General features: G+C 45.1%; 1 protein-coding gene across 4 annotated transcripts in view; it reads right to left on the bottom strand.

Moving 5' to 3' along the window:
• The window catches only part of RIPOR2 (RHO family interacting cell polarization regulator 2), a 113,370-nt gene that overhangs the window by 39,576 nt on the left and 50,468 nt on the right, over positions 1–23,326 (bottom strand). Inside the window, exon 1 of one of the 4 annotated variants that reach the window (XM_054164066.1) lies at positions 15,641–15,825. The exons of the other annotated variants lie outside the window; for them this stretch is intronic. The gene's annotated coding sequence lies outside the window, so the exon portion shown is untranslated. Of the gene's footprint in view, positions 1–15,640; positions 15,826–23,326 lie in introns of those variants that run through there. 4 annotated transcript variants of the gene reach the window in all.

Here is a 23,326-nt window from a genome sequence, read left to right as displayed (position 1 = left end):
CACTCACCCCTAACTCCTCAATGCTCCCAGCACACCTCCACAGGGCTAAGCTCTGCTCAGGATTGCTGACACCAGCACTTGGCAGTAGCTGCTTTGCAGCTTTCAGGCTCAAAACTCATATCCCCATAGGTGGTACAGTGTCTACTCATGCCAGCCAATATCTAGCAGTTCAAATTCCACTGAGAACAAGTTCCTGAAGGACAAAGGGGAAACCATCTGAACACACTACTCTGGGGGGTCTGCAGAGCAAGTTCCCTTTGGTTTTGCAACTAACCCTAAGATGGTTAGGCTGCATGCTGTGTGCTCCATTTACAAGCAAAGATTTGCATTAAAATTTGGGTCCAAGGAGTAGAAAATCCCTTGCAAGTGTTCAGCACTTACATCGTTTGACAGGATGATGAACACACCCCCTGTGCATCTGGAAACCTGTGTGGGTAAAAGCTAAGCAACACTGACATTTGGAGGGGATTTAACTGCATAAACATCAGCCATGCCTCATAAAACAAGGAGAATAAAACTGAACTGGAAGTTGGGTGCTAATCATGACCACATTAGCTATAAAACTGTGATCACTTCACATTCAAAACTCTTGTCAAAATGCTAACATCTTCCACACAATGACTGTCTTCTGTATTAATGTGAATGAAAGATGGATGAGTTTCGCCCTGAATAAAATCTGCGTGTCCATGTGTGAATGCGTGCAGACACACTTGAAATGTTTCCATTTTCTTCTCTTTTGGAGAGATGAAAACCTTAATATTTTTGGAAAAGGAATTCAGTTATTCATTTTCTTTGTTTGTCTCAAGCACTCAGATGGGTTTGCAATGCTTTGGTAGGTAAGATTTTCCTCAAGATATCAGAAGGAAGCACAGAAAGAGTGCAATTGCAATGCAGAGTGAAGATCTACCTGGAACTATGCTTTGTTTTTGCACAAAATGGTCAAAACTCAGAGCCCAGGCAGGTTTGTGCTCTCTCAATAGGCATTATATATAATATCAGTGGTTAATGTATGTTTCATTTCTTTCTATACAGGAGAAAACTGTGGTAACAAGAAGTAACAAAGTCAGACTAATGAAATCTCGAGTTCTTTTCGGTTTGTCAGGTTAGAAGTTGACTCTACTGTACAAACACAATCTGTTCTTAAGATTTAAACTTGTATTGCTGGCCTCTCAGATACTTCCAACTGACCTTACAGTATCACACCAACTCTACCTAGCAACGGCAGCCCCTTAGCCCAGATTCTCATACACAGTGGCTGCATATGAGCACTGCATCAATGGATTATTTATGATACCTACACCTAGCAAATACACTCTGAGTGATGAGCATTCATCACATTATTGTAATATGCTTTGTAAAGGCAGATTTATTTTCCTGACTCTTAAGCCATTCACAGGTCTCTGTGCCATCAGCTGAATGTGCCTTTTAGGGTCTAGGGAATATGGTCCTTCCTCTGAATTTACTAACACAGTTGTATTCTGATTATGCACATAATGCAGTCACTGGCATCATTTCAGTGAGGCTCAGCCCACTAGGACTAACACAGATCTCTTCCTGACCTGACCAGTAACCCCACAGCTGAGCACTACTAAGGGGGTTTTGGTGGTACTCCAATTTAGTGATCAAGTTTCTAAGTCTGTATTTAGTGGTTATGTGACATATTGCTGCTGTCTTCTTGACACAGTAGATATTTTTCTCTCAATGTAAAGCATATTGCACATCTAAAATGGTACTAAATGCTTTTGAGATTCAAGAGATCCACCTCAGCAGTGGAGGCAATGCGTACACTTACATTTCTAAATCTATATACCTAATGAACCATTGCTGCCTCATTTTAAAAGGCTGCTGCTAATATAAGCACGTGCTGTGTGGGAGCATAATTAATATAATTAGTACTACCCCTGCTAAGTGCATGGCAGTTGAATGATGAGGCCATCAGTGAGCAGAGGGATAAGGTGAAGTCCCATCAGTTCTCTTTCTATGCCCTATTCGCTGACAGCCTGCAGCAGGGAACGGCAGATAATTGAGGATGTTGGTCCCGGGGGAAATGAAAGTCCCCTCTCTCAGCTCTTCTTTCAGTCTGGAAACAGGGAAACAGCTGAGCCTGAGCTAATGAGAGGGGAAGGGACTATCGAGTCCATCACTTCACAGAGCTGCCCTCTCTTTATCATCTCCAGCATGAACCTCCATCTCCCATAATGCCAAAATACTTGATAAACAGCGTGGACTTCAATCCAAGCTAAGAAACACATTTGCTAAATCCAGACTGACTTTTGCACAGGCCCTTTTTGTGTGCTTTTTCCCCAGGACTGACCTGGAGGCTATTTTTTATTCACCACACGATGAGGAGAAGTCAGTTTTGCTACACATGTGCTAGTCACCATATAAAACTGCAAAAAATATGCCAGTGGTGATGGTGCCTTTGATTCCTCTTTTTTTCCTCCTTGTAGCAGCTATGGTTGTAGTTCCGGGTCTAGAGTTTGCTTGTTGGGTGCCAGGGAGCTGTCTGCAGCTCTGGAATAGAGGCTTCAAGGACATTTTTATGTATGTGTAATCTTTGATGAAATGGGTATGTGGGGTAGGACTCAATGAAAAGAACCTTGATAGTCCTTTGTTCCTTTATTATTTTTTTGTGTGTGTGACATGTTTCAAGGTCCACCTGAGCATCTAAGGAGCTGCAGTCCCTACAGTGAGATGGTTTGTATGTTCCTTTTGGCTGATTGGTGCTCTGCAGGCTGTTCATTAAAAATTGGTGGTTATTATTTAGGTTAAGGTAAGATGAGGGGATATGTGTGGATAGCTATGGATGTCAACTGCTCCTGTTTGCATGCTAGGAATGTCTCTTATCTGCAAACCTGGGGCTGGTCTAATAAATAGGCTGCTTTATTTTTGAACAATTGAAAGAACAGATTATGTTCCTCTCTTGTTTATGTCAAGGTCTATGTTCTGCTTATCAGACTAGCTGGACAGCTTAATAAAATGAAAACTTGCACTTGCAGTAAAATCACATTTAGCACTGTGCAGCTCCAAAAAAATAAATCCAGCAAGGGAAGAAACTGATTATACCCTAAAAGTCATGGCCCCCTCTCAGCTAGACAACTGGTTCTGCTTTGCACTCATAACCCCAAAGAACACAATTCAATTCTGAACTTACTCAGGCTCAGTTCAATGCTAAGCTCATTCAGTACACCTCCAGTTGGTGTTGCTTACTTTTGTAGCCAAAAGTCTCGTCATTTTAATATTTATTTTCCAGATTCTTCCTACTTACTTAATTGAATCACCTTGGCAATATGAAGCCAGTGTGGCCAGTAGTCCAAATAACCCACCTGGAATTTATGGTTTCCATGTTTCCTAGACTCTAAAAGGCATAGAGGTATGTACCTTGGATGAGAATGCAGACATTCTTGTGGATGTTTCCTTAGCATACAAACCTGACAATAATATATGGGTAAGAGCGCTCAGGAGCACTGTAAAAACTTTCACAAGAAATCTAATTCTAGCCCAAGAATTTTTACACTTTTAGGACAAAAACTTGTAGACATTAGTGCACAGACTCATAATTCCTGGATGTCTCAGGAGCATTTCTCTGGGCTAGGATCTCCTAGAAGCACCTGCAGAAGGGAGTCTTGTGCTGGTGATCCGATTAGTTGAATTATGACTTCCATGGCATGCTCTCAGTGATTGGGCTGCTCCTTCCTTGTGCAGGGTAGCATTTGCCAGACTTGTAGAGACATGTGAGCTCCATCTGAAGAACTATTCTTGGTTGCCAGAACAAAATCATGTGCATTTGTTCCATTAAAGTCCAAGGCTAAGAGAAGTTCCAAAATAGCAGCATATGGTTATACTGACAAGCACACTTCCCAAGCCTACATCAGCCAGTGAAAGGCCAGAAGATCTGTGAGCTTCAAATGTTAATTTTAGTGTACAGAAAAAGAGCCACATGAGCTTACCAGCATGGCTGCAGAGAGCATTATTGCACAGAGGAGGAGCCATAGCCAGGACAGCAGCCCCTCTTTCATACCGCAGATGTAGGAGCACCCGGGTCATGCTTGGGTGGGCATCAAAGATGTCAGGAGCCACACATTCCTGCCCCATCACAAAGAGGCAAACTTCTAACCCTTCTCTTGCATCCACAAGAATCTTAGTTTAACCCACTATAACTCATCCTGCCTTCACTTGCAGCCTGCGGTGAGTCTCCTCCCTCACCATGGACATCAAAGCCTCACCATCAGCTATCTAGCAGGATCTTTCCAAAGGCTCATGCTCACTTTTCACTGATGGCTTTACCTGCATCAGTGATGCCTGCAGTGATTCTTTCCTTTGTTATTTGTATTTCAGTGCCTTCAGTTTGGGTGGATTCAGTTTTTACAATACACAAAGAAGTGTTTATGCAACTCATGCATCTTTTATAGTTCTACTTCAGCCCATAGTTGAGAGCTTCACTTTGTCATGCAGAAATCCCTGCAAAGTGAGCAAAAGGCACTTTTACCTGTTTCTAATAAAACCAAAGTGTTAGCCTCGGGTATTTCCATACCAAAGTTTAGCTTTTGCTTCAAATAATGTTTTTACCAAGAATGATGCTAGTTACGAGGCTTGCACTTTATGGCCTCATTTCCATAAGTACATTTCTTATGTTGTATGTAAGGACATTTTCAACTCAAATGCTGTAGTATAGCTAGCTCATTACTAGACACCCTGAGCAGAAACACAAATTGTCTACCATCTGGAACAGCTCATGATGTTTGTTCTGCTCCTCCTACCCAAACTGGATGAAGTACATAAACCAAAAAGCAATAGGAAGAAAAGAATCTAACAAACCAGGTCAACTGCAGAATGGTAAAGAACATGCAGCTGTACATCTATAGGACCTGATACCTGATGTTGCCACCACAATATAACCTATGTTTGCTGAATTTATAGAGCTATTCTTCACTTCAGCCTAGGTGCCAAAGGCAGTGTGGGGTTTTTTGACTTCCATCTTTTATTTCTATTTTAGAACATGTCTGGCTTCAACTCTCATCACCTCACTAGCACAGGAGTGATGACTGGTGGTAGCTAAGGTAAAAGCAGTATTCCTTCTATCTAGTCCCACAGTCAGCTTTCTTACTGCCCTTTTTGTAGCCACTCTTTCACCATAGACCTTGATACATGCCCAAGATGTGTTTTCCCTCGACTGAAAACCACATACTGCCCTTCCTCTGCTTAACCTCCTCCTCAGAGAAACACCTACAGCATCACTCCTTACTGCTGGTATAGCATGTGCTGACAACATAAGAAGAGGGAAATGCAAACGAGTTAGTACACTGTAATAAGTTAGGGGGAAATAAATTTGATCCCAAATGTCTCCTGTGCATGACAGATGGGTTCCTGGTAGCTGACCTCTTTTTTTTTCCCAGCTCCAACATTTGTTTTACACTGGCAGCTGGAGCGAGCAGGCACACGAGCCCACGTGGTGCCCTCCCTAACGCTGCTCCCTCACAGCCCTGGAAGCGCAGAGCAATCATATTCAGATGGCATTAGTGGAGATAAGCACAATTTGGTCTGTAACGGTAGGTACGAGCGCGGCTGAGGGATCAGCGTCCCGCCACCTAATTAGATGTGACGTTCGTTCATTTCAAGCCCAGCCTGCTATGAAGAATTATCTTTGATTAGAAGTCAACTCCAATTCCACTCATCATCGATTATTCTTTGTGTCAATTAAAGATCTAATTAAAACCAAAGCCACCCGCCGTTCAAGTGCCAGCAAATAATCTGAGGAAAAAGCATTTCTAAAAATCAGCTGAGAATGACCTCCTTTAAACCCACCTGTCACCACATCCACAACAGCAGTTCGCCACCACTGACCCCCACGTGCAATCAATCATGCTGTCATTTTGGTGGCACTGTGCAGTAGTAGAGGTGGGAGGCTTTGTGCTGCCCTGTCATCTATCCCTATACTAGGAGATAAACTACAAGGAGCAGCCTCATGAGAATTAGTAAGGCTAGCAGGATGCGAAACGAGGAAGCACTCTGCCTAGCAGCAGCCTGGATACTTCTCTGCCTCTTTCAGCATGTGCCTCTCAACACCACCCAGCTGGATAGAATTTAAATTTCTTGGCTCAGGTCATATTTTTACATGATCAACCTATCCTGCACGCCTGCAAGCATTAGCCTAGAAAACCATGAGTAGCACTCATGGTCTCACTTGTCCCTTGTTAACCAACAGAAACATCTGGATCAGCCTATGAGTATGGTCTAAGAACAAGGGAGGTAAATCAGTCCTGATGTCCATAGACATTGGGAATCTTCTGGCAAAATCTATGACAGCTCTGCTTAGTGACCTAAATTTTTGTGTCAAGAGTAAGCAGCAGAGTGGCTTTGCTTTTGCAGACTGTGCAAGCAATGAACATAAAAACCTTCTTGCTGACAGGAGAGAAAAGCAATGGTCCAGCAGTGTTTAAGATAAAATCGTCCTTAAGAGCGCTGCTTTCTTTTATTACTTTGCACCAGTGTTCCGTTGTTTATAACCCTTTTTAAACACAGATGGCAACAACCCGGGCAAGGACAGCAAGCAGAGGCTTCTACCTCTTTGCATCTGCTGCAGGAGAGCAAATGCATCCAGTAAACACATGTAGGAAGGATTAGGCAACCGGTGGGCTGCTCTAGAAGTTATTTGTTTTGCTTCAGCCAAGATAGACAAACTGTAGCTGTTCTTGGTATCCATTGCAGGTATGCTCTAATATAAGCATGAGTGAGCTAAATTAAACACATAGGACAGGCTTTCCATCCCTGAAAGGAAAGTAAAACATCATTGTTGTCAAAGGCTTTCAGTCACTAATGAGAGACAAACTCTTTGCCGCTCCTCTTTAAATAAGGGGGATTAGGGTGACTCAAAACCCCTTGGATGTTTATATGCTCTTTCTGTTTCAAAGCATGTCTTAATGGCACAAGCTCACTAAAATACTGTTTGTGGTGGGTTGCACTTTCCCCCCAGCATTAACACATTTCTGCATATTTAAGGACAGGAGACCTTTAAAGCTGGAGGTTCTTGTCCCAGATAGGAGCATTGCAGCAATGGATCTATTTAATATTTTGACACCTCACAAGTGTGGCCATTTCAAGAACACTGCCATAAAAGTCCTGTGTTGTTTCCATTTATATTTGGCTATAGCATATGTCTGAAGCTCTATTCCAGTACATCAAGTAGCTGAACACTGTCCATGCACTACCAAGACAGACTGATGTAAGTCTCAAGCCTTCTGGATTCAGTTCATTTAAACTCAAAACTTGAATCTTGTGCTAGAGGAGGTCTAACATATATGACTTTTAGAACTTTATTTATTATGACAGAGGTTAGTGCTCTTCTGGCTAAAGTATTTTGATCTTTAAAACTCTTGAAACTATAAGAGACCACAGGGCATATACAATACCACCACACAGCCTGAATCTCCCCCAAACCACAACCACCTTCTCTACCCAGGGTCATTAAAGGAGCTGTAAAAGGCAGCTGAAAGAGATTCAGGGCAGGGTGAAGGGTTAAGGGGAGTCTGTACTAGGTACAAAGTCCCTCTTGGAAAAGCTTGCATAAACGGCACTGTTACTGCAGAAGAGATCTGATGACCAATGGGACAGCTGTGCAAAATGAGGAAAGTAAGGCACAGGTACTGAGCAGTCACAGCCCACAGGTGCCAAAAAGCAGGACAGCTTTATGGGTGCACAAGTGTTTACACTTGAAAAAAATACATAGAATTCTGTGCTGAAACCACATTTCATTGCAGTAGCTATCGAGCTGAGCCAGTGATGTGTGCTCACAGCCCAGAAGACCAACTGTATCCTGAGCTGCATCAAAAGAAGGGTGGCCAGCAGGTCAAAGGAGGCGATTCTATTCCGGTACCCCACACTGGTGAGACCCCACTTGTGGTGCTGTGTCCAGCTCTGGAGTTGTCAGTGCAAGAAAGACGTGGACCTGTCATCACAGGTCCAGGGGAAGTGACAAAAATGATCAGAAGGCTGGAATACCTCTCCTATGAGGACAGGCTGAGTGAGCTGGAGTTGTTCACTCTTGAGAAGAGAAGGCTCCAGGGAGACCTCATTGCACTTTTCAGTACTTAAAAGATGGGGACAGTCTTTTTAGCAGGACCTGCTGTGATAGGGGAAATTTAGACTAGACATAAGAAAGACTTTTTTTTTTTACAATGAAGGTGGTGAAACACTGTCACAGGCTGCCCAGAGTAGTGGTAGCTGTCCCATCCCTGGAACTGGGCTCTGGGCAACCTGATCTATTTGAACATGTCCCTGACCACTGCAGGGGGGTTAGACAACATGAACTTAAAAGGTCCATTCTAACCCAAATCATTCTATGATTTTAAGTTTCTCAGTAGAGAAAAGCTTTTCCCTCATGAACCTGCAAGGATCTTTCTGCCCCTTGGGGCAAAGGAGGTTACACTTTTTAAGTAATCACTGGCACAGACCTGGCTGGGGCTGGTTAGTGCTTTCCCACACAACTACTGGGCATGGTTCGGGAAGCAGCATGGACCAAGGACCATCCCCAAAGCAGTTTCCATGTGTTTTCCTCTTTTGCAGGACAGAGGAGTTTAATACCATGGATACAGGCTGGGCTGTGCCTGTTGCCATTAGTGCCTGAGAACCATCCCAAATGCCCGTAGTTTTACTAGCACTGACACAACCAATGCAAACCTGATGAACCCTTAAATACATGGTAAGTAGATCCAGTCTGGTTAAACTGGTAAATTTAATCTCTAGTAAACTTTAAAATGAGTTTAAAATGTCATGTGGGTCCAGCCATGCTATGGGATTATTTTCCATTGGAGTCTTTTAGACACGGAGACACTGCAGATAAACTGAGCATGGGCTGAACAGATTTGACAGCATTTACTATCCCTGAACTACAAGGCAATTATCTTGCTTAACTTTTTATTGCACAAATTAAGGCAGCACACATCTCAGCACAGCCTTGCTTTTCCCTAGTCTGCCATTTAAAGTAACAACCCACTAGGTCCATTGCAGGCTAATGACAGGCTTGTAACAATGACCCCATAGCCTGTCCTCCATTGCCCTCCCACTCTTTTCTCCTGTCCTTCTCTGTTGAGATTTCACAGTATCACAGTATAACCAAGGTTGGAAGAGACCCCAAGGATCATCAAGTCCAACCTGTCCCAACAGACCTCACAACTAGACCATGGCACCAAGTGCCACGTCCAATCTCCCCTTGAACACCTCCAGGGACGGCGACTCCACCACCTCCCTGGGCAGCCCATTCCAATGACGAATGACTCACTCAGTGAAGAACTTTTTCCCCACCTCGAGTCTAAACCTCCCCTGGCACAGCTTGAGACTGTGTCCCCTTGTTCTGGTGCTGGTTGCCTGCATTTTCCAGTTCACATCCAGGGACTGTAATTCTGGGTGTAGGAGAAGGCAGATATAATGGTTTTACACAATGATGGGAAACTGTTTTGTCCTTCTGACAACGGAAACAATTGTCTTTGTCACCTGGTGGCAACATGTCAGGCCCACAAGAAATACAGTGGCTGGAGAAATCACACATACAGCCTTCAGGTTACGCTCACACAGGAGCTGTCACGCCAGAGCCACCATTGCTGCCTTTGCTACTAAGGAGAAAGAGGATTATTTTCTTTTTTTAAAGAGTAGAGCCAGGAAAGAAAAAGCAACCCCTGGCTAGTTAACTGCAGATGAAAAGCCATCTAAGGAGCTTCTGCTTTCAGTGTGGGGCGTGAAAATCAAATATATTGCAAGCACTTCCAGCCCGGCACCTGCGTGCATGGAAACAAGGCTTTGTGGTCCAGCTGCCATCTGTGGAGATGACAGCAACCTCTCCTTCTGATTTCAAAGACAGAAAAACCTTAGTACATATGGGCAGAATTTTAAGCTGATTATTCTCCTGCCTCAGCTGATGTCTTAGCATTTTTAATATGGCTTCAGTTTGATTTTGCATAGCACAGATGACTTAGTGAGCATTCCCAGCTCTTGGCTTTATTCATCTGAACATCTAATAAACTAAACATTCATCTCTGTTTACTTTAGAGGATGTCTATTCTTATTCAGAAGATTTTGTATATATCTAAGTAGACGTGGCCTGTGAATGTCACACTGAACTCAGGAAAAAGCCTTATGGTTCAAAGAGCACATCACAGCCAATTGCTTTCTACCCCACAATCATCTCTGTGTGAAAAACTAACTCCTTCCTTGAACTAACAAGATGGCATTTTGTGGATGTACTAAAGAAGACAAGGAAAGGGCAGTCAGCCATGCAGGACTTGACACATTATACACTTAATTGAGCAATGGCAATTTTTCACCCACAGACCATGCCTGTAAGGTTGGGAAAATGCAAAGGGATAGCTGTTGCTGCCACAACCTGGTGATGCTGGCAGGAATGATCAGAAAAGAAAGGTGTCTTCATACAAGGGGAGACTTCCTTGCAGAGACTAACACTGTCACCCTGCTTCTGTACCACAATTACAGTTTCAAACCAAAACATTTGAAAATTAAATACCAACAGAGGATGTCAAGTTGCTTGGTTAGGGAAAAGGCCCTTTCCCTCCTGTTACATGGTCAGAAAATGTGTGTCAGACTTTGAATACAGACCTACACTGACTGACCTTCCTGTCTGCCTGAGGCATTGCCATGGACCGGTGCCACCATCTCAGTCACAACCACAAGTCCTGTTCCCCAAGACTTCTGAGGCAATTTCAAAGGGTCTGTTCATTACAAACCATATTCTTTTTCCTCTGGTTTGCTTCAGTCTTCAAGCAGAGGCAAGATAGATTGGACAATGGAAAAAAGACACATCACTGACAGACTTCATTACTTCTTTGACTGCTTAGACAGTGAGATGATAATTCGGGGAAAGCAATCAAGCTGTGGTGCCTCAACCTTGCCTTGTCTGTTGAAACAGGAACCTCCTGCAGCTATTTGCAGGTGCTTATTTGCCTATCTCAAACTGATATCACTGTATATAAGTTCCTTTCTTTGGTCAGCTAGAAAAGAAAGGTTTAACTAGCAATAGATAAGGTCAGTCTAGGCCGGTCTTTTGTAGAGATGAAGGCACAAGCTAAAACCAGAACCTTAGTGATGACTAGAAAGATTTTTTCCTGCTGCAACTGTGTTTTGGAGGTGACAGATTGAAGTCTTCCTGTTGGTGATGTTTTGAGGACAAAAAACAAGTCTGACAAATCTCTGGGTGCAGCAGTTAAATGTTTTTTTCTGAACTTAAATAACTAACTAACTGGTTTCTTGCAGATAGGATTATTTGAAAGAGATCTTGTATCACTGAAGGGTTACCAGCAGGCTGCCTGACCTGGGAAGCTCTAGCTGCTATGGCTAATCGCTCCATTGAGGGCCAGGAGAGAGGGCAGGCTGTGAGCAGTGGGACAGCAGTAATGAGGTAGCTGGCTCTGCCAGCCAAGGTCAGCTTACTGGAGGCATCAGAGACCAGGGAGCTTCTGATGTTTTAAAAGGGATGGATGATAAAATGTATTATTGTGACTACTTCATGTGTTGCACTGGTTCCAGGGAACTGTCAGCTTCAATTTGTTCCTCCCATTGTAAAGAAGAAAGATGCTCACATACTTCTGTGCTAATCCATCATTTCTTTTGTGTTGGTTAGGGAGTAAAAACTATGAGATACCCTTGTAACATAAAATGACAGCAGAAAAAGATAACTTAACCCCCCCCCAACAACAACTAGTTAGCTCTTGCATCACACTTAGAGGATTTGCTTCTTATGGAGACCGCTGGGTGCAGAGCCTGAATGCAAAGATCAGGGCAAAGTCTGTGTTCATCCCTCCTGAAAAGCAATTCAAGAGCCACCAAAGAACCTGCTCTTCTCTGCACCTTCCAGTGGGAAGGGCAGCACATACTGGAATCTGCTTTTTGGTCACAGTTAGGATACAGGCAGTTCCTGCAGCCTTACTGCCACTCCTTAATTAAACTGGATGTGGTCTGGGAGGGGAGATCTTGGGGTTTTTTCCCCCAACAGCACCAGATCCAGCAGCAAAGACACTTCAAAGATAGATCTGGAGAGCCAAAATTCAGGGGATTGAATTCAAATCCCCTGGATGCACACCTGTAGCAACAGAAGAAGAGATAATGACTTTAAACTAAAAGAGGGCAGATTCAGACTAGGTATATGGAAGAAATTTTTTACAGTGAGAGTGGTGAAACACTGACACAGGTTGCCCAGAGAGGTGGTAGAAGGCCTATCCCTGCAAACATTCAAGGTCAGGTTGGATGTGGCTCTGTGCACCCTACTCTAGTTGAAGATGGCCCTGCTCACTGCAGTGGGATTGTACTGGATCACCTTTCAATGTTCCTTCCAAGGCAAAGCATTCTGTGGTTCTATGAAAGTTGAGATCAACCTGCAGAAGGATGCTCTACTAGGTTCTAGCACAGCAGCTGTCTCTAGGTTGCCAAATGGGGGAAAATCCTGAGGAGGGTTACCTACACTGTTTTCTTTCCCCCTGAAATACCTTCCTGGAGCAGGAGCCAGAGCACCAGCTTTGTGGATAGGACAGGAATGAGCCAGCCCTAGCCCAGCCATGTGGCCCACCCAGGTGCAGGTTAAGTGAGAGCAAACGCAGCATTTGCACCAAGGAGCAGAAATAAAGCTGCTGAGCAGCTGTGGCCAGGAAAATATGCAGCTTCTGCTTTGATTTGGGTTATGCAGGGAAGGACGGTTGTGGGGCTCAGGCAGCTGGCTGCCCAGCCTTAGCTAAGCCATTCCTGAAATGAGGCAGAGAGACAGAACATGATCCAGTTTATTGCATCCAGGATTGGCTCCCACTGCTGCTGTCCTTCCAGCCCTCTCCTGGGGAGCTGGCAAAGCCCATTTTGTCATTCCTCCCCCAGCTGCTCAGCTCTTCTGCTCACAACCTGCCCTCTTGCATTGCTCTGGTAAAGCTAAACTGTCTGAAGGACAGTGAGGGAAGCAAAGATGCTGGCCAGCTTTGCTACAGGGAAGAAATTAAATTCTCATTTACACTGTTGCACATCCAAAGTGCAGCCACCAGAGTTTGTGAAGACCCCTGGAGAAAACCACTTCGGCTGTCAAAAGACTAAATTTGACCTTGAATTCAGAGTAGGCCAAATTCTTTCTCTCCGCCTTCTAAAAGGGCAAGTGCATCTTGGACTCAGTGACACAATTTGTGCAAAACTGGCAGGAAAAACAGTCAGTGTGTGCTCTTGCTGATTCATTTTGAAAAATTCTTACTGAGGAAGTTCTTCAACAATTTCCCTGTCAGAAAAGCAGGACGCATTGGAAGCTGAGTGAACAAAGCGGTGACCTCCAAGCTCCTTCTGAGTGGGAAAATCATAGAATCGTGGAACTGACTGGTTGGAAAAGACCACAAGATCATTGAGTCCATCCATAACCTAATGTCTCCCTGTACACAACCAGGTTTCTTTCCAGTTTGTTCACAGAGTCATCCAGGAACCACACAACTTGGAAGTGATGTGGCAGGCCCCTATCAGATACTAATTCATGCCCCAATCCTAACAAACCCATGCCAGGAGCATGCATTCAGGCATCACTCTCCTAACTTCCTTCACTGTCTGCTTCCAGCTGATGCTCTGTGCTGGTTGAATGGCCACAGACACAAGCCATCTATCTCCCCCCTGCTTGCAGCTTAGCTTGACTGATGAAAACTACCCCAGTAAGGGGGCTGTCCATGAGCAGCTTGTCACTGCCACATTTACAACACGAGGAAAAGAAAACTCAGACCAGCCATCCCTTTTTTGGAAAAAGCCAATGCTGCCTTTAGCTCTCACTCCCACTTCTTTCCAGTAGGAAGCAAGGCAGCTTCCCCCTGAAATGGGAATTTTCCCAGCAGCCTGCTTTGTCTTCAAGTTACTTTTCTTATTGCTCAGGTTTAAAAATATCAGACAGCAAAAGGTAACTCTGCATGGTGCACGACCGCATTGCTGTGAGTTTTGAGGCCATGCCTTGTGCCACTCTTACCCTGAGTGTTTGCTCTAGATACAGGTGAATAAAATGGTTGAGTGCCTTGAGACCATAAGAAGGTAAAGGCGCCTTCTCACTTAGGGGTGCTCCTTCACAAACCACAGACCTCTCTCCTTACATATTCCCAAGTTCAAGATATATTAACTCTGCTACAGATGTACCTCTAAGGCACAACTGTACCGTCATACTAGAGACAGGAGTAAAGAGACTCAGAAAACTAATTCCATTCCTTAGGCAGGATCCTAGAAAGAAATTCATCCTCATGCTTTTTTTAAAAGTAAACCAACCAACCCACAAAGCTCACACCTTGTCATGAAAATGCTGTTTGGATGTCAAAAGTTAAACCAGCGTCAGGTTATGGAAGTTGGGATTTTAAAAGTCTACATTGCACAAGCGCTTATCTGCACTTGCAAGCTGCACAGACACCATCTTAAGTGACTGTCACAGTAATTTAGTTACTGGCTGACACAATGCTGAATTTATGGAAGAAAAGATAGATTTTACTGCCTTTAGACTCCCTCTGTGTAATATATACCCACTCACACTTAGTTAAGCATCAAGCAATCTGTCATGTTTGCCCATTATGGTTATAAAGCTGGGCTCCTAACCCATCCCAGTGAATACCTTCCTCCAATCTGGCCATAATAAACCACAGCCATTATATCTCTTCCTGGTACGTGAAGATTTTGGACATGGCTGGGCAGCAAGCACAGAAATCCTCCAGCAAAGACACTTTCCTCTCACCTCCTTCCTCAAGACCCCTGTTTTGGTATGCTCCCACTTTCTGTTTATTCAGAAGGAAAGGGATGCTTGTGAAACCTAATTAGCCACTGGAGAAGATGAAGATAATGTTTCTGTTTGGAAGTGCGCTCCTTGCCTGGGGCTCCAGCTGCGTGACAGCAGCTCAAACACGGTAATTAAGATGAGCGTGGCAGAACGCACGGCCAGGCGAACGAACGCAGAAATGACGCTGAAAATACATTTCCAGCTCTTCCCAGTGAAACGTATGAAAGGATGCAAAGGCAGAATGACCACACGCACACGAACGCACACACGCAGTTTCCAGAAAGCTTTTTGAAACTTTGAATGAGGCACAGCAAAATGGTCACAGCAACAGGAACGGCAGTCACAGGATTAGGTGACCTTTTGTAACCAGAGCATTCAAAGGTAAACTGAAGTGCAATGCCAGCCTGTAATATGTTTGCATCAGTTCCTGGGAATGGGCCAGAGACTGAAAGGAGAACTTAAGAGGGTCTAAACTTTCCTTCAACCCGTAATGCCATAAAGCTGACTGGAAATAGAAGGACAAGAGCTAAGAAAACATTGAGAGTTTTTTTTAAATGCAAACCAGGTTAAACACTTCCCGGCTCTACCAGAAAGCACTACATCAGTCCCCCGCACAGCTTCTCACACGCCTCAGCAAACAGACATAGCCAACATTTTCTTCACATTCCCAGAATAAAACCATACACAAGAAGCCCCACTGAAGCCGCTTTTACCTCCTCAAGACCCTGTTGCCTCTTAACCCCTGAGATAGGCGGGTCGAGGAGCTGGAGCTGCTCCCGTCACAGCGGCTCACCAGTCCCGCAGATCTCAGGCTAAACCCTTCCTTCCCAAGCGGCTTTCAGGGTGTTCCCCGCCCCAAGACCGACCACGGGGTACCTGTTGCAGCCGGCGGGGCTGCCCGTTCCCGCTGCGGCTCACAGCCCTCCCTGGGACTCCGCTCGCCCGCCGCTGCCGCCGCCCAGCGCTCCCCGGACACCCCGGAGCCCCATCACCCGCGGCAGCGCCCGCGGCAGGAAAGCTACTAATAACTAAAAATAATAACTTTAAAATTTAAAGTAAAGAAAATAAACCCAAAACAATAAAAAAGCTAAGGAGGACGAAGAGAAGCGGAGGAAGCCTGCCTCCGACGGCAGCGCACCGCCGCTCTGGCAGCGAGCGCAGCTGCTGCCGGCTTTTCCTTACGGAGCAGCAGGAGGGAGGAGAGGGAGAGGGAGAAGGAGGAGGAGGAGAGGGCGGAGGAGAGGGAGGAGGAAGAGGAGGGGGAGGCGCTGCTCGGCTGCGGCCCGCCTCCGCTGGCTGTGCAGAGGGGTGCGCGTGGGAGCGGAGCGGAGCGGATCGGATCGCATCGCAGCGCGGTGGAGCGGAGCGCTGACCCCGGATCTCGCGGTCTCCCGACACCTCAGCGGCATGCTGCGGAGCAGGCGCTGTCGGCGGTTTTCCTACTTGGGAGAGGCGGTGAGACCGCCATTGTTACATTCGATGCATCTTACTTCTGGAGTGGTTTGGCTCCTTCACCCCCGAGAATGGTGCAAGGGGTGGGCTGCTGCCTTGCCCTTTCCCCATGGCCACTGGTTGGAGCCTCCCGTGCCTTCAACAGTGTGTGCATAAGCAGAATTTAAAGAGTAGTTAAAGGTGAATACAAATGAAAGAACATTGCAATGAGCAGACCTCACATTTCTTCCTTTGAGCATCTTTTCCTCTGCTATCTTGAGAAAGAAGAAAAAAAACAAATCAGTATTGCTATAATTTCCCAGAGACTGTGGGGTATTTTCTTCAGATCCAGTCATCCTTCCCAAATGTGCATCCCCATTTACTATAAATCCATCTCTTTGCAGGAATCAGGATTTTGAAGACATTTATTGCTGCCCTTCAGACTTCTCCATTTCTCTTCTGTAACTTTTTTTCTTCTTAGTGGTCCTTACATCAGCTATCATACAATAGAAGTGCCAGCCACCCCTGTCTTATTTTCTGTGATTTGCTGCTCCCAACATGTGAAGCTGTTGTACAGTTCTTCAGCAAGTTCTCCCTTGTGCCTCTTAAACACCTGGAAGTGCTTAACAGACACCATTTGGAAGATGGCTTGGGAAAGCAAAACCGATACCCTCCCAATACAACTGCATCTTTCCTCCTTTGGATCAGGATAGGCAGACCCATCCTTTCAAATGCAATTGTTTTTCATGGAGCACACAGTCCTGGCACACAGAGGATGATACTATATGGAGAAGTCTAGGAAATGGCAAGAAAGAAAAAGAGATGGGTTTTCACAGAGTATTGTGCATGGGAAGAAAAAAATCCCCCGCTGAAACAAAAATCCAAGCTGCCAGTTCCAGCTGACCTATCGTCTGAAGTAATTTTCAGCAGTAATAATGAACATGTGTTATTTATATTGTATGCTGAAAATAAACAGCACCCTGAAAATAAACAGCACCCTGTAGCCTTAAGAAGCAGAAATGAGGGAAAATTACTCCATATTCAGTAACAGCAGAAAAAGATACTCTTCACACTAGCTGCAGACCTCTGGGGTCTACAGGCTGTTTCCAAGGTTTCCAAGTTCAGCAATCACAGTGGAGGCGTTTCCAGAGGCACCCACCTCTCCACTGGAAAAAAATGTTGGGGCTGCTGCCAGCACAGGTGAAAATCTGTGGGATGCCCTCCCTGTGTCTCTGACCGAATCAGCTACACCCTGGCTTCATGCGTTCCTCACAGGACGTGAACTCTGAGCCCAAGGCGGAGAAGTTGCTTTCTGGAAAAAGCAGCTGTGTGCTGTTCAGGCTGTGGAATGCCAGGGGAAGAGGAGAGGGAATATTTGTGGCAATGCTGAAAGCTATAAATGTCTCATCATGCATACTTAATGTGCTTTTGAGTCCATTTCAGCCTTTTTAGGGGGTGGCAGCTCTCACTGTGGAAGCCTGGTTAACCTGTTAAAGATTTTCAGTGCCATATACTAATTGCAGCATCTTCCTTCAAACCTGAGCCTCCTACAGTAATTCTCTATGTGTAATCTGTGTTACAAATTCCTTCTGGACCTTTTGGTCTTATCTTGTAGAAGATTTTTGAAGTTAAGATTATGGATGCAAATACCTCATTCACTTGCAGCCTCCTCTTTCAAGGAAATATTCTCCATCCAATGCAAATACACGTGCTAGGGATGTATGAGCTGTTTCTCATGGCTTCTCAATATAGTTTTGCATTGCAAATGCAGAAGGCTCATTTTCTTCTCTCTCACTCCCAACACTAAACTCTTTTCCTGCTCCCAGTGATGTAGCTTGCTGAAGTTGCTGGGAGACTGAGTAGGTTTATGGATGCTCTAGATAGAATATTTGACCCACTTACTCCTTCTGGGCATGTATTCACCCTGACATACAGGCTTTTGAAAGGCTTGGAGTTGGTCATTCCACGTGTGTCTTGTTTTGCTAATCCAGTGGAAAACACCAGAGAGCTCTGCCTCTCTCCATAACCGAAGCTGCCATTGTATTGTGGCCGTGATCATGCTGCTGCTTCCATAAATTATGCACTGTATTGTAGTGTAATCTGCTGTTATGTTAAAAATAGGTCTGTGTGAGCATCCCCAGTGAAATTTCTAAGTGACAACAGTTGATTCTGGCTTCATCTCCAGAAAACAGTGACCTTTCCAAACCAGTAATTGCCAATTAGGTTGTACTTCCATTTCCTGCCAGCCTCAGTGCACCTTCACAAACATTACTTGCCAGCAATGGTAACGCTGCATTACACTTGAGACAACTGAGCCAGAGTTCCTAAATTACCTGCTGGGCTTTGCCAGAGCACTTTGCTTTCTATTAGCCTTTGCTCCCAGGCCAAAGAGTAAACCAGGATTATCACTGAAGAGATTATAGGCTGAGAATACCCACATGTCCTGCTCCTGCAAGGGCTAAGCAGGATTTTCTGGCTGATATGCATCAGTTACACATATCTCCAGGGGGTAGATATAATGAGAAGTACTTCACTTTTCCCATCGCCCCACAGGCTCCAGTCCACTGAAGCCACTCAATCACAGCAAAGCAGGAGGACTACCCTGGTTTTCAAGTCCATTGCAGATGTATCTAAAAGAGCCTGGAAAGGAGGAGCAGGAGACAGTGGTCTGGACAGAATTCTGGAATTCTTCCCCCCCGAGATATTCTGCAGGAGGACTCTCTGAGGATCCCCATGAAAACATGGAGTATTGCTTCAATTTCCTGTTGCCAAAACTTTCCTGTGCTCAATACTACAGTGTCACTGCTCTTTGGGTTGACTCTGTTCCCATATTTATACCTTCTCTGACAGGTGAGCCTGCCCAGTACATCTGGCTTGCAGTCATCATCATTCTGGGGCACTTCTTGCTGTTCTTCTGAAAGAGTTTGATACCCACCTTGTTTTTCACTGTTGACATCCTCTAACCAGTGTGCAACCATTTCCCCCTCCTCCTTTTACTTCCCATCACTGTATTGCTGCTCCACCCTCAAGTTCCTCATTTCTCCTGATGTTGCTTTTGCAAAATTTCCCACCTGCAACTCGCAGAGCACTTTGTGGAGAACATTACTAGAACTTACCCTCTGCAGTGATTCAGGAATAGATTCAATCTTCCGGGACTTCTGGCCAGATGCTTGGCACAGCTGGGTATTTAAGTATAATGCAGTGGTTGTGCCAGGTGGCACAGTGGTCAGGACACACTTGGTGTATCAAGGAACAGTTATGGGTAAGAAGGGAAAGGGCTAGAGACAAAAAGGGGAGTTGCCTTTAGCTTTTAATGTACTGCAAGAAATAACATTTTTCAACAGGCAATCCTTTTTTTACCTCCTCTTAGTCCCACCTTGTTGCATTTGTGACAATCTGAGACAGCTACCTTCAGAGCAAGAATGCTTCACACTGATGGCCTGTACCTCTGGTAGCATTTGAAGGTAGCAGCTTCACTTTGGGAAGGTGTATGCACAAACATGTGCTCTACCTGTCCTCATGTATATAACCTGGGGGTGCAGGACAAAGGAGCTACCAACTGCCCTTTATTTTATTTTAATATTTTTTTTCCCCCCTGGAGCTGTCCCAGTTTCAAAATCAGCCTCAGTGCCTCTTCTGGGCAGATTTTGGGTGGCAATGTTCATGGGTGGCAACACATTCCAGTTTCTCAGACTGCTTAGCAACCAGCGCTGGCTGAGCAGCTCTTAAGTGCATGCCAAGTGTGTAGATGGCATGTCTAGTACTGCAGCTCCAGCCTTATTTTTCTTCCCCTTTCTTGTTTTTGCAAAGGATTCCTTGTTTTCTAATGAAGGTGCATGAAAAACTGCTGGAAACTTATTTTTGATTTCCTGGACAGCTGGAAATCAGCTATGCAATGCAGTGATCAAAGCTGTGTTTGTGATCAGAGATCTGAAGTGACAGATACGGTACTGCTGGCCTGCTTTTTATGAGTGTGGCTGTCAGACAACCTCTGGTATGCTGTTGGCAGTGGGCTGGTTTGAAGTTCTGCTGCTGGACAGCCTTGAAACCCTCTCTCCCACCTTGCCCAGAGGAGTGCAAGAGAATGGAATCCAGTGCTTTCTATGGGTCTGCAGGATGTGAGGTATCTGCTTGAGGCTGCCCTTCCCAGTTTAACCAACGTGTATAAGATCAAGAAAGCCCAATTAGAGTATCTCCAGGAAAGGATTTGGCTTTGTAGATAGAAAGTCAATCTGATTCAAGCTTCCGCATTGGGATCCTCTTGAATCTGTGAGTAATCTCTTGGCTCTTTCCTATTTCATAGCTCTCAAGTGGCCAGACCTGTCTCCTTGCCACAGACTTCATGACAGCAAGCTGAAGCTCTCCACTGTGTTTGGGGGTCTCTTAAGGATTGATGCCATCTGTACCCACATTACCAGGCAGTAATAGCTGCTGCTAAAACTCCTGATTACATCAGGACTGCAGCTGAAATGTGAACCAAGCCCATGATCCAAGACTAGGGAGTCTTGCAGCCTCCCCTGCACTTGAGGAGCAAAATTTGGGCAATCTTGAAAGCACAGTGGAGGAGAAAGCTTTTCTTTGTACACAGCCAAGCACACTTTAGTTAGCAATCCCAGGCATGGCTGGGCCAGCCCCATCCTTGTCCCCTCCATGCTCTGAAGAACCAAGAATCATGAAGGGCAGTTATTATATGGAGCAAGACACTTTGGGACATCCACCAACGGTATCCTAGATCCACGAGTGCAGTAATGTGTCAGGAGCACCCAGTGCTTTGAACACTCTTGCTGTGCCCTGCAGCAGCAGCAGCAGCACAGAGGCAGTCTCTGCCTTCCCCCTTATCCATGTGTCCAGCCCTTCATGGCAAAGATGGAGGAGCTGCAGGGATGGCAAGCATGGCCTGGGGAAAATGATGATCAGGTAGGAGAAGAAGGCAAAGGCTAGAGTGGAGAGAAAAAAGCAAATAATGCCAGACAAGTTTCAAAATCAAGTGCCATGTATGAACCCTGCATTCCTGCATGTTCCTCACATAGCAGTTTCATAATAGAAACCCAGGAAGAGCCCTCTTGGGGCAAAGGCTCCAAGCAATTTCCATCCTCAGTTGCACTAGAGTAATGCTAGATAAAACCAGAGTTGCCCTGAAATTATTTCCAGATGGACTTAAGTATGGGTGACCCAGCCAGGTCCGCAGTGTGGCCAGTGACCTGAGCTGACCGTGCTCCTCTTTCCTTCTCCTGGGCCATAGTTCTGTGCAGAGGATTGCAGCTTTGAGAAATCATTTTCATTCCCTTCCTGCCTCCAAGATGCTGCTACAGCCTTCCTTCCCTCATCAGCACACATTTCTGTGGCTTAAATATAGCAAATATAAAACAAGTGCAGCGCACATGAAATGCCATTTGGGGGAAGTGCAATGAGCACGCTGCCTCTGTAATGCAATGAGCCCCAAGTGCATCTGCCAAATATTTTGACTGAGACTCCCAAAGAAGAGAGGGGATTTGTAGCAGGGAGAGCCTTGAAGTGAAACTCTCAGACCAGTAGCCCTGTGCATCTTTTGGGAGAGACACAGGTTGCTTTTTGGTCCAGCCTGCCTTTACCTGGAGATGTTTAACCACTTACAGCAGTCATTTCCTCTAGGAAAGACAATGAGTAGGTTTTCATGCCACATTACTGGGACTGTGAATAGATTTGAACTTAAAAAATCACAAATAATGTGTAATGTCAAGGAAAGAAATGGTGTTTCTGTAGGGATGTGGTCTGGCTTTGTAGCTGAGGTTAAATGACACCAGTGAAACCACGCCAGTTTTGGAACATCTGACCCTGGGTACTATTTTCAGCACAGTGATTTTTGAAGTGATTAATGACAGCAGCTTGGCACTAGCCAGTGGTTGGTGTTGCTGATTAAGCTAACTCTTCCTTGGCTCACAACAGACATCAGGAATAGAAAGGGCAGGAAGCTCCTCAGAGGTTCAGAAGAGGCAGAGCAGATCAGGACCTCCCTGGCTGCCTGCTTTTCCATGGGAAAATTTTTTAAAAAGCTGTATCATTCCTCTCCAGAGCTGAGCTCAGCAGTGCTGGAAGCCTCTGCTCCTCCTGTGGCTTTGTTTCACTTGGAGAATTATTTTGATATGGACCCTTTTCAGCATTTCCACCCCCTCAATAAAAACATGTCTTGCTTATTAAATGCATTGGTAGTGTGGCACTGCTTGCATGTGTTTGTAGGAGGAGCTCAGCGATGCTGTGTAGTTTCAAATATATCTACATGTATAAAATCTCTGCAAGAGAAAGAAATCTGTTACTTCAGTGTGAAGGCTGCACATTATGACCCAATCCTTCAGTCTTGATGTAACACAAACTCCCTAAATCATCCAGTTTATAAACCAGACAGATTCTCCAGGTGCCACCCCAGAACTCAGGGGTTTCCTAGAGGAAGCAGGCTGTGCTCGCTCTGCTCTTTACATCACCACCATTAAGAAACTGCTGTGACCTCTGGTCTGTGGGTGATGTTTGAGACAGAAAAAGATCTCATTTGCTCAGTGCTCCCTCTGTTAGCTCTGTGGCATTACCCATTACCCAGACTTTGTCTGACTGTATTTTTCTTCCTTTTAAAGTGAGAGAATGCAATGAGAAACTTACAGAGAGCACACAGTTGTTAAACTGCACTTGTATACAGTCACAACCACTCTGCTCAAATTAACATGGTGCCTTGTAGGTTGCATCTATGTACACAGCAGAGCTTTTCCACTGCCCTGATCTACCACAAAGTGCAAAGAATGTGAATGAAGCTCCATTTATTCCAAGGAGCTGGCCAGTCTCATGAGCCACCAGCATCTTAATCACAAACTTCAGAGAGGTGTAGGGCAAAGATGTGGGATTTTATAAGCTCATCTCCAAAAGGATCCTGCAGGAGTCCTTGAAAACTTAATGTCTATGGTAATGACAATATATTCACAGAGCTTCTAGCCATCCTGTTGAGCCCTTCAGAGAGGATGTCCCTCTCTCTTCTGCAAGAGGTGGCTCTGCCACCCCTCCAGGGAAGCTCCCAGATCACCCCTTGGTACTGCTGTCCCCACACCATAGGCATGCTCCTAAGAGGAGCCCACTCTGATATTATGTGAAGAGAGGATCACTTGCACA

Source organism: Dryobates pubescens, chromosome 9, assembly GCF_014839835.1.
Source record: "Dryobates pubescens isolate bDryPub1 chromosome 9, bDryPub1.pri, whole genome shotgun sequence".
In the NCBI taxonomy this organism is placed as follows: Eukaryota; Metazoa; Chordata; class Aves; order Piciformes; family Picidae; genus Dryobates; species Dryobates pubescens.
The sequence above is the reverse complement of the archived record's forward strand: the minus strand, read 5'-3'. Positions and strand labels throughout refer to the sequence as shown.